A 12,843-nucleotide genomic window follows, 5' to 3' on the forward strand; every position below is an offset into this window, starting at 1 on the left:
TTGTCAACAGCACTAAAGTTTTGGTTTTGTGTTGTAGTCAGTTGTAATTTATGGTTTAGCAAATGTAAGTTTAATAGATTTTTTATTTAATTATTTGACAAAACTTGTTAGAGTGCGTAAATCAATATTAATGAATAAAAACACACATTCCATTAATTTATATTTGTATGCGCTAGGTGTACGAAAAATAGTTCAGTAGAATGATACTAGATGGCGCTACTATGATCAACTCAGAATTAATATCTTACGCTAACTTCCAAAAGAAGATAAACAGAGGACCAAGATAAAGCTAAGACTCAACAAAAAACTAAATTTTCGCATTGTTAATTTTTGAATTGAATTTTAAACAGTACCTGTTTCCTGTTTTCGTATCTAGAACATCATAGGCACTATAGGCAGCCATAACCTAGTACCTACCCACCTTATAAAAAAACTGAAGTGGAAAATAATCAATCCTACGGAGAGCGTGTTTCAAAAAGCCTAGGTTATTAACTTAACGTACATTTTATTCAACATCATAACTTAAATTGCATCCATTACCAAAACGATAAGAAACACCAGCAACTTTTTAGATTTATTCCAAACAAATCCCTTCTTAAGCTTAATGTAACTACATACGCAGATGCACGCCGGCTTTCTTCAAGAAGCATGCATAAAACTTTATTAAACAATGTAAAGATGTTTCGTGTGCTCAGCACACAGTACACACACAATAAATAAGGTTACCTTACACTGAACAATTTCGTTGAAAGGAAATAATCTTTGCCGGTCTTTTTTTTAAGAGCACAAGGCTCAGGTAAGCAATGTGCCACCTGGCTGAGAAACACGTGATCTACCTATAGATAAGGTAAATTATTTTATTTATTTATTTATTTAATAGTTTATGTACACAGATACACACACAGAGTACAGAAAAGAAGAAAGATATGTTTTTATCTAATAATATTTGGAGTTTCCAACATAAATATACACCCGAAACAATATTACGAGTAATTGCCGGCATTTTATTTCAAGAATGAAAGACCTCTAGTGTAAGACACGTATGATTCATTTGCCGACAGGTAAACTGTTGGGCAGTTGGTGGCGTTTTCTTTAGATATATAATTAAGAGAGAACTGCCATGATCACTTATTGGTTTGACCTGACCTAGACTGAGGTATAGATAACTCTAAGATTTAAAAGGACAGTATTTTCTACTAATTACAATTCGTCAGCCGAATCATCCTATGTATGCGTGTAACCAGATTTTTATGTACAATAATTGAACCTTTTGCATGCAAAAGATATTTTACATACAATTTCATTTAAGTCTGCAAGATTTCGAATATATATAACAAAGTATAAGAATGCAAGTAGATGAATCACGATACTTAAAATAATGAACTGGATGAAGAAGAAAAAAAAAGCACAAATCAAACATTATTACCAAAATCACGCAGAAACATGGTATTTTTTGCACCACCATTGTCGAGATTTCAATAGGACTCGAAGAGACATGAATGGATAACATAGGACAATGAGTGTAGCAACAAAAACACATTATTTTCGCACCTTTCTTTTGTTAAAAAGATAAGAAAATATTACTCTATTGTAATTGTATCTTCCAGGTAATATAATAACAAACTACGTACGCATGTAAAGATAGGATGTGATTAACTTTTTTAATTATTAATTCCTTTTTGTAAAATTAAACTGTACCTACGTTTCATTGAGTTTTGTTATGTGTTTTCCTGGTTGCATTTTACCTATGCTTAACTGTATGGATAGCCGAGTTGTGTGAGTCATCACGACAGCTAACTCTATTCCGAGTGGTGGTTTTATCTTTATTTTGTACAAATATTTTCGGTTTATACCAACAGTTCTTTTTTCCATATTATGGGTACTCTCTGTGTGTGTTATTTGAGGTATTCAGGAATCTTAACTACAGAAGATCCATCTATTACTAAATACATCGCGATTCTGGTGACGCATTCATTAGAGAAAAAATATTTTGTTTGTTTTGTTTGGTTTCGAGAAATAATTACTCGTTAATTACTGGATAATTTTATATTTAACATTAATTAATTTAATTTAAAAAAAAATTAAAATTATTGCCAAAACACATTTTTTTCAAAACTGCTTTTTTTGTCCTTCGCAAAATAAACAGCACTAAGTACTAGGATCGCATAACCCACAAAGCAATAAGTAATTTGCTATAAGCACATACCAATCAACACAACTGTTATGTTCTCAATTTAAACAAACCGTTGAATTTTAACCGAAATAAAACGTCTCGTATTGTATGCAACTGCACGTAGACCGACGACCGGTGCAACGACAGATGTTGCCAAGGGCCTGAGAAAGGGTCCTTATAATACTCACCTTTGAGCTGGGGTTGGCAAAAGGTAATGTGAAAGAAGTTTTGCGAATCAAAATCTTAATACATTCAATTGGGGCGGCGAATATTGTGTGGGAAAAGTTTCGCATGCAGCTATCGTGTCGTGGGGCGATGTTTTCAATACAATTTTGTAAAATAATTCCTACGATTAATGTGCTTGGCCGACCTATATAAAATTCGAACAATATAAAACTCCTGAGACGTTATTTCGAATAGAAAAAAAACGAAATTACCTATTTTGCCAATGAGCTTAATTAAATCGTGGTGCATATTGAGAAAATGTTACTCAATTAAGACACATTATACGTTTGTATTGGCACAAACGTATAATGTACTACACTGTTTCCTGGATTAATAACATCTGACGTCAGAGGTCTGGCGTCGAAGAGATTCCGAGGTCTAATATACTCGAGCCACCAAACAAATAATGAGTAAGACCGAAAATCGATCAAACAGAAAAACCTACATGTATCATTAAGCAAGGATAAATATTGTGCAAAAAGTTATTTTTTTTAAATTATAATAATATCTCAGATTAGCGTTATAAAGTGTCTAATAATCATGTCGGTCGTATAACTTTTATGGGCTATTCTTGCGACTACATCATTTTGTATGTGATGCAGGTTAATATTTCATACAATTTATGGATTGTAAATTATCGACTTATACCAACAGTCAGAGTACGAAACAAATTAATATCTATAGGTACAAAAAAATCGTCCGAAAAAACCCATAAAACTGACTAATCAGGTCAACGTCTTTACAAAACGCATCCATTGCTTCTTTTTACAACAACATTTATAAAAACGTAAGTACTAACTCATCAATGAACACGAGATCTCTCAGCATGTGACCATCTGATCGGTCGGTAAGACCGGCCATTGTATATTTAAGGGAGCGGGAACGGGTTAGGAGCGAACCGTTACGAACTTTAACCCTTAGCCGGATCTCGCGGGAATTTGAGCACCCCTTGACATGCTGATCACTTTTCTACCTTATTTATTCATAAAATGGAGCTAAAATTAGCATTAAGCGTGTTGATTCGAAACAAATTTATATTTGAAAGTAATACTTTGCTCAATCAATTAATTTTAAAATGGATTGTGATATAGGTATTGCTATTTTTCTTAAATTACAGGTTTCCTCATTGTTTTGTTGAATAATCATGTAAATAAACCATTTTTTGAGGTCCATACTAGTGCCTGGAGTATGGTGGAATGTACGATTATACGATAGGTACTAGGAAATCATAAACTCCTTTTAATTAGGTAAGTGAAACCAGGATGCTACTAACTGTTTCCCAGTTAACAAAACTATTAAGCTATGTTTTTCGCTTTAGAAAATAATACGAATATTTCATAACTGCGTTAACCTCTCGTTGAACATGACTAACGACCTATCTGTCTTCGCAGTTTCTAATAAATCACAGTTCTCGTTCGGAAATGCCTATTTTTCCGTTCGGACATCAAGGGTCGTTGACCGGTACCAGCTGCTGCTTGGAGCCAAATTTAGGGTCGACACCCTTGCCAAGAAATCAGCCCTTAACCGTTGTACACCCAAGATGTGATTTTTTAACAAGTATTTACGCTGAATTGGTAATAAATCTATTAATTATGCTTAAGGTACTTTTGCAAGGGAGCAAAGTCCCAGTAGAAATAATGGAATAACATTTTTAATATGAACTTTAGAATCAACACAGATATTTAGAAGTTTTAAGAGAAAATCCCTTTTGACTGTTTAATTCCGTACATGACACACAACTGTTCAGCCAATGAACACATCGTCTGTTATTATTCTAAGTTGGCAGTTTTCTCTTGAGCAACTATGTAGCTCCCAGATTCTTCTCCATTCTCAAGTCATCAAAATATATTAAAGTAATTATGCTTTTCTTTTAAATTTACCACTACACAAATTATATTAATTTACAAGCTAAGTACGAACTTACAAAATAAACAATTTTTCCTCGCTTTCATATATGACGATATAATCTTATAGGTATAACGAAAGCTGCAATTTAAAACATAAATATAATGTACCAACATTGCAAAAACCACTTATTAAATTACAACCTTTGTTTGATTAAAATACCAAAAACTTCGCGTAAGGATACGAACGTGCCTCTGGAATTAACGCTCAGAGCATTGTTTAAGGCCCTTATAAATTATATGCTAACCTTAAGTGTGGGTTATTTCAATAAATATCACATACAATTCCTTCAGTCTATACTTTGTTGGTATGATGACGGGAACAGCCCTAAAGTCGGCAAGCATACAGCACTAGCCTTACAAAGTATTGAAGGTTGTCGTAAATGAAACGATCAAGTGTCCACAATAATAACTTGGATATTAAAGAGACCGCGCCAGCAAGAAAGTTGCCGATTGCATATTGAACCATTGTCTATTCACAATTGTATGAACAACTAAAGGATTACTCGTTTCCACCTGGCTGGTGTTCCACAACGACGAGACAATCATTTTTAAGAAAAAAATATTTGTTCTTTTACTGTTGTGAAGAAAAAATCGTCCTAACGAGGTACTTGTGCATGAGCGAGGATGAAGAAAGATTGCAGCTGTTTATCTATCTATAGCTATACCGTTCAGCCGTCTGTGTATACTTTGATCTAAAGAAAGGATGGTTTTATTAAGTAGTTACGGTCTGATCGGTATAAGTCCTCAGATGAGATAGGGCGACATAAAAACTGGAATCGATCACAACGCGTGCAAATCATGCGCTGAAAAAATGACGGTGGACGATATTTGCGATGTCGTTTGATAGCTGAGCCTAGAAGTAATTTATCAGATCCAATAGCTCATCAACAAGTATAGTAGCCGTCAAAGACAAGATTACTATAAAAAAGTGTTATGTAAAGAAATAGGTTACATTAAATTATTTCCGGCACTATTTATATCATAAGACCGGAATAACCCAATAATTCAAAGGTACCCAAAACATAATAAAAAAGATCGTAATTTACTCTGTTCCCAACAATAGGAAAATAAGATCCGTTAAAAAAACAAGACAGGAAACCAGAACCGGATACTATTCGCAATATTCAAAAATCGATTCTTCATACGTCTCGTGGAGCGTCGACGCATCCGTTTTTATCTTAAACATCGAACGACATTCAAAGAAGTGTGTAACAGGCGAAAAAAAGCAGTACACTTACGCACAAAAGGCTGTCTCACATCTGCTATCCGGCGTATTATGAGCAGATGGTCTGAAAGGGACCTCATGTTGATAAAAAATCACTACCTGCTTACATTCATTGTTGTCTTGCAATGTACTTATTCTTGAACTTGAGACGGTTTGCGCAGACCGACGGTGGCTCCGCTCTGCTGTGTAATTAGGATAGTTCTCATGATTCATACGTACTTATTCTAATTTTTAAAGATCAAGAATGTGATTAAGGTATCGTTGTAATAGCTATGGTGACAAATGTATATGTGGAAACAGATTTCGATGTGTGCCGGAACGAAAATTGATTAAAAGAAATAAAAGTTTATAATAACAAGAAACCTTGCGTGAAGAGTTTGTTTTTCAAGAAAAAAATAGAAATTACATGCGAAACTGTTTTTAACATTTAACACAGTTATAATCTACTTCCTTATTCTGACATTATTTAACAATATTTTATTAATATTTATACAAACAAAATCCATGGTCACCCGACCACCGCCACCGTTTATTTATTTGAATGCATGTATTGAAGAGAAATCCACAGATTGAGTTCACATTATAATATTCACGAAAGAATAGATCGATATACAGACAGACACAATACTTATAGCTACATCGGAGTAACCTGAGAAAATATTCATATTTATACGTGGTATGATTCGTGTCTTTGACCAACCAAGGCACCTGGATAGACATTTATATAATCCCAACATTGTACAAAACGTTTTTTATTTAATGGATGAATAAAAAATACTCCAGCTCCTTAAATATTTTTGCACTAAGGATTTTAATCCTGTGTCCCGGGGGGCAACAACTGTTTGGATTTTTTTCTAATACAAATCCTGTATACTTATAAATACAATTTTTTATGTTTGAGGCTTCTACTTCATATTAATTTACGGTACTCTCCTAATTGACACGATTATAGTATTTATAGTTTATGTTTCTTTGTAAAGCTTGGTCCGTCGAGAAAAGTGACGTCTAGATGGACCGCCCAAGGAGCGTCCAATGCACTGATATTATCAATCAGAGAATCTTTTGTTTCACACCCCTGCGGCCCTGTGACTATCTTTACTAACAGTAACAAACACACGTACAAAATTTTTCAATAACTTTTCAACCCGAACTATTGAAACTCAATTCATATTTCAACCCGTGAGCGTCATTTCAACCCTCTTAACCTCCTAACAGGGGGTCAAGTTAATCAATTTCAAACTGGAACTAAATAAGTCTCACTTACGTAAACCGCAGTTATTTTCCATTTACCCACATCTTGTATTGTATTGTTTTGTTTCTTACCTTTTTTCCTTTCAGTCTTTTGCACAATCATTTTAGGAGAAGGGAAAATTTGCGCAATTAAAATTTATAAAAGGAAAGAGGTTTGAAAGACTTTTGCTAACTAAAACAGGCAAAGGGTTATTATATTAGAGATTGCCATTAGAAGTACTAGCCAAGCCTTTTGTCATGCTATCACCATTCAAGTGCTGGGCTCTTTTCGGTGTAGTATAGTTTTCAATATTTTTCTATCCTGTGCCATTTCTTCTACCTCCTTAGATGTGGTCATTTCTACCTTTTTCTTGGCCTTCATCTGCCCCTAAAAAACGAGCCTACTAAACTTTAAAGCAGTTAATCTATGTCACTTTTTATTCTGAAAAACGCGGCTAAAATAATCATTATCTGTCTGACTAACTAAAATATTTTTTAAATTTTATACCCAGCCATCATCCCCATTATATCTCTACATGAACTGAAACGGTTATTATATGACCGGGGTCTGTTTAAACACCTTGTATGAAACCTTAGTAAACTGTTATTATAAAAGGTTCAAAACTTTCGGCACGGCTTGAGAAAGCTTGTGTGCATAACATTTATTTTACGCGCTAAATATGTAAAGTTAAAATTAACTCCTTTAAAAACAAGTTACCAAACCGTTAGAGAATTAACCAGTACGATGAAAAAACGTACAAAAATACGAAAATGGTTATTACGGAGTGAACTTTCAAATATCGACAACTACCCTTTATTTGGAGGCCCGGGCAATAACCCCTGGCGACCCAGTTTCGGTACAGTTATACTTTCAAACATACATGAAACTTATTCCTATCTGCATAAAGCCTAATTTTGCATTTATCGATAAGTGGCCGTATTATTTAAGGGGTACAAAAATTATGAATATGTTTTAAACCAGAATTCATGTGGTTATTTGATTATTAGGTTCAGTTTTAATTAAATACATTGTTAGCAATATACGGTATGACTAAAAACAGAAATACAGTTGAAATAACAGAACAAATACGAATTCTCTGCATTAAATATTTGATGAAAATATTACAAATACTTTAAAAGGAACGTTGGGCTACATTTCATGATTTTAAAGCCTTTTGTTTCATATTTCATTTTACGTACAGTACTCTGGTATATTGGAGTGCTGGATATTAACCTATATGCATACCTTTTTATCAGGTATATTTTGATGCCTTCATGAATCAAATATGGTTAACAAAAGTTTTACGATCCACATAGTATCGCAGTCGCAAATAACAATGCATCAGAAATATGTTAATCTGGGTTATTAAATTATTTGTTGTAACGGATTAGTTGATTATATTTTTTGTGTAAAATATAGATAGAATTAACAGGTCGCAACACGATTTGGATCCAAGCATAAATTACAAATGATTTTTATTTACCTATTAAAATAAATATGTTTTTCACATTAAATAAATACATATTTTGTGTCAGCTATGTCGCAATCCTCAAAAGTGAGAATAAAGTCTTTGTTTTTGTTGTTAAAGTCAAATAGACAGCAACGACTAAATCGACCAAAAAACTTGAGAGCCCATTCTATATCTAAAATATTTTTATTCTAAATCTATTTTAAGACATAAACAATAGAAATAAAAATCGAATTTAACAAAAAAATATGTATTCAAAACGCTCTTTTCTCAAAAATAATGAAGGCACGATTACTTCATGTAAATAAAACCTCTTTATTTGGCTCGGAAGGAGAGCAAGTTAAGTATTAGCGCGGGAACATCAAGTGAATATAATAAATATCTCCCGCCAAAACAGTCTGTGTCCACAGCGAGACGATCTGTCTGTCTCGTTACCGACTCCTAACTCCCTGGTGATATCGATTTCTGGTTCAAATTAGAATGTGTTCTCAGACAGCTGAACTATCACATATAGTGGTTTGAAGACTGATTGTTTCTCATTGATAAGGTAGATTGGTACTTTGATCTATACCTGAATCTTTATCGGAATATATTTCGACTATGTTCAAAAGAAAAACAGTATTAAATGAATATAGTATAATGTGAAAATTAGATGGAAAAGAATATGTTTACAGGTCCTACATGATTTTGTTTTCGACCTTATCCAAGGTGTGTAATTATCCGCTGATTATGAGGTCAATGGAAACCAAAATTTACTCTCTGGAAGCAAGGAAAGGAACACAAAAATATCTTCATTTAATTGTAATATGTACAACTACTTTTAGTTTACACAATTCATAAAAATTCACATTTACAAACTTATCGAAGCCAATGAATTAAACAAATATCAGCCAAATATGCAACTTTATTTAGGATACCTACTCATCAAAATTAGTAATAAATAAAACCGAACACAATTTCATATTATTCGCATCAACGGTATTCAAACGGGGTCTTCCCAGAATCCTTCTATCCCTGTACATATCCCAGTCAAAGGCCCAGCAACCTAGGTAACATTTTAGTCATACGAACGGTATTGCATTATCAAATAACGTTAGAGCGCATCTCGTGCTTGTTACCCTGCGTCAAAGCAAATCTCGGCAGAGCTAAGGGGTTCGCGCGGATATTAAATGGATCAGACAGACATATAGGATTAGAGCGAACTTAAGTATGTTATAATGTAGCTAGGTTATGTATTTTATACGTTAAACGTGTATTAATCTGTATCATAATTCATATAGGTTGTGAGTTTGTGACGTTGGCAATTGATATTTTAGAACTAATTTTTTAAGCACTACAAGTAAAATAGGTAATGAAAATACATGATATTTGTGATAAGAAATAAGCTATTACTACGATATAAATACTTAACAGAGAAGTGTTCACGCATCAACTAAGTATAAAAAGCTAATTCTGAAAGTCAAATATTGATCAATCCGTATGTGTTATAGTGAGATTAAGCACAGACAATAATTATTCAGTATTTTTACTTACACTTTCGTGTTATTTTTTTATAGCTACGCAAATATGTAAATCTGAGTTATTTAATGTGCAGAAGTATCGCCGCCTCTCAAACTACTCAATATTATTGCGATAGTGGAAGCGTGACAGCGTGATCACTCGCGGCAGTCGCGGCATCTCTTTTCCACTAATGCATTGACATTCCTTGAAAAAGTGGTAACAGGCCTTCTGATTGCACTTTCGGATTTCAACACATTTTACGTTAATCTTAATTTCAATTGAGTTTATTTTTATACAGATTTGGTGGAAAAAATTATGTTTTTATTATTGAAGTAATTACTTTTCTTGAAATCTGAATTATATTGGATGTAAATGTTAATACAAAACGACGATTAATGTTGAGACTATAAAAAATACTTGATATAAGCTTTCGCCTTCAGTGAGACGCTTGTTTGAAATTCTTATAAAATTAAAAAGTAAATCTTTTAAAAATTAAATAATAGTGACACTATCAAAAATAGACACTTGCCGAAGTCAAAAAATATCTTGAAAAATATGCATTTGAGATAACTTGAGACCTACCTACGCCATGGAAAAAAGGATTAATTTTACGTATGTATTGTATAATAATATTACATAAACTAGTTTTGTTACGATGTTACGAACGAAGAATTCGCTTTTTAACTTCAATATATTTATATCACTCTCAAAATGCCCAATGTTTTCAAATCTACATTTAATTTAAACTATTTTCTAAATAAATCACTTTCACTTAATGTTTAGGTAATAATTATTGCATGTCACGATGACACGTCAAGTTCTAAGCTTGCCGTTAGGCCGGGCGGTGTGACGTCATGGCATACGTCACATGGTAAGCCTGCTCACTGACGGATGGGTGACCAATACACAATCAGAATGATATATCTGTAGACTGTGGGTCTATTTGATGACTAGGAGTTGTGCGCGTCTTTGCTTGCAGAATTATGAAGATATGGGGTTTTTTAAAATGTATGAGATCTTCTCCTCGTTATTGAAACACGTTCTAACACTGCTGTGTTTCTATTAATCATAGAATAATGGTACATATCCTATGGCCTTCTTCAATAAATAGACTATCTAACAATGAAAGATTTTTTCCAGCCAGTAGTTTCTGAGATCCGTGCGTTCAATTTTCGCAGAAAGTGGTTGGTGGTGAAAGTGGTTTTAGAGCCTGTTTTTAAAAATACTTTTAACTTTTATTATTAAATAATCAAAAAAAACATGCACTAAACATGGATGATAAATAAATTATAAAAAATGAGTTTTGGTTGAACTAAATAAAGACTTCAAAACTCTTCTCCTTTCTGCACATAAGCAAAAACAACACCTCTGCTATAAAAAAAAAGTAACTCCAAACGACATAAATATGTGAACAGTGCAAATCAAGTAAATACTAATAAGAAATTACTCATTCCAATTAGCATACACATATAAACCGTCACAACGAACCGTGCACATGCAAACATCACACAAAAACACATGTACAGATAGCAACAACGGTCTATGAAAACTATCGAAATTATTAAACTCTTCAATTAAATACACTTAAATATAAAAACTCAATATTGGGACTGGTAAGAATAGTATAGAATTCAACTTTTTTTTTAATATTTGAGTTTTCTTTAATTTCCCTTGCCCAAAGGTTAAAATAAAAACTGAATCCTATTACTAAGGCTCCGATATTTGTCAGTCTGTCTGTCACCAAACTGTACCTATTTCTAGATAACTAGACAGTTACGTTTTGACAGATGATGTTCTGTTCCTGATGACCTGTTCCTGATACAACAAGTAATTAGAAAATACATCGAACATATATTTGTTAGTTGTTACCAATTTTAGTTGCTAATTTCTTTTTGTACTGAACGCTAAGTCAGGCCCTTACCAGTTTTGAAACATTTACGTCAGTTTATAAAACTACGTTTGTTCTGACCGTACTTAGAAAAACTCGGTTAACATAAACTTCGCGATGCTGACAAAAAGTGTATGTCCCTCCTTGACCTCTCCTCCGTCACTAGTTACACAGTAGGTCATAGATCCGGAAATAACTAAAAAACAGATGAACTTTTTGCTCGAAACTCTGTCGTAGTGACGTTAAATGTCACGTATCATAGTAACACTACCAAACTTAGAGAATGTTGACTGATAAATACATGACGAATGTTCTTTTTCTTCTTCTTAAAGTTATTGGTTACGGTTTAGAGTTCTAAACTATTAAATAACTGTCTAGAAGTGCAAAATGTCATAATAAGTCAACATATTATTCGAATTCATATAAAACATCTAAGCTCTAGTTTTCGTAAATTGATAATATCGTTCTAAAAATTGTTAAAAACAAAAAAGAAACAATTTAATCTGATTATCAAATTGAAGACAAGTGTTTTGTTTGTTGATTGTATAAGTGGTATTAAGTATTTAAATGATAGCTCAGACCTCTTGACGATCGTACCAACAAAAATATTAACTTTTCTTAAATATTTTTGGTAATTAGACACTTATGTCGTTGTTATTATTTTAAGGATATGCTCTCATGATAAGTATCAGGGATTATCTTAAAAAATAAATTCTCTTTTGTTTTGTTTAAGTAATTTTATCAATGAACAGTTTTTCCTTGTTTCGTTATACATAGATATTGCTGTGGTATCTAAACTATCTCCAATTAAGCACACATCCTTTAGAGTTTTAAGTTTACTCAAACCAGTATTTCACAATAATTCGTCGCTATTACTATCGATGTTACAATACTTTGATTGGAATTACCAGAACCGGGTTGAAATAATTGTAAATTAATAATTATTCAACTGAACTTTGGTATATAACGCCATTTTTTAAAGATCTTCCACCTTTTATTGTTCAACCCAGACGACATTATCACTTGAAATTATTTTTATAATTTACGGCCATATTTGTTATTTTTGTCAAGTTATTATTTATATCTTAATCCAATTTAATAGGTTTTTAATCTGTGTATTTAATTAGAGAGTCATAGTTCAGACTTTTATTTTATGTACCAGGCAATCATAAAATCATAAGATTTATATTCCTGCGAGTTTAGATGAAGTATTGTTTAACCGGACG

The sequence above is a fragment of the Trichoplusia ni genome, chromosome 19 (genome assembly GCF_003590095.1).
Source record: "Trichoplusia ni isolate ovarian cell line Hi5 chromosome 19, tn1, whole genome shotgun sequence".
NCBI lineage: Eukaryota > Metazoa > Arthropoda > Insecta > Lepidoptera > Noctuidae > Trichoplusia > Trichoplusia ni.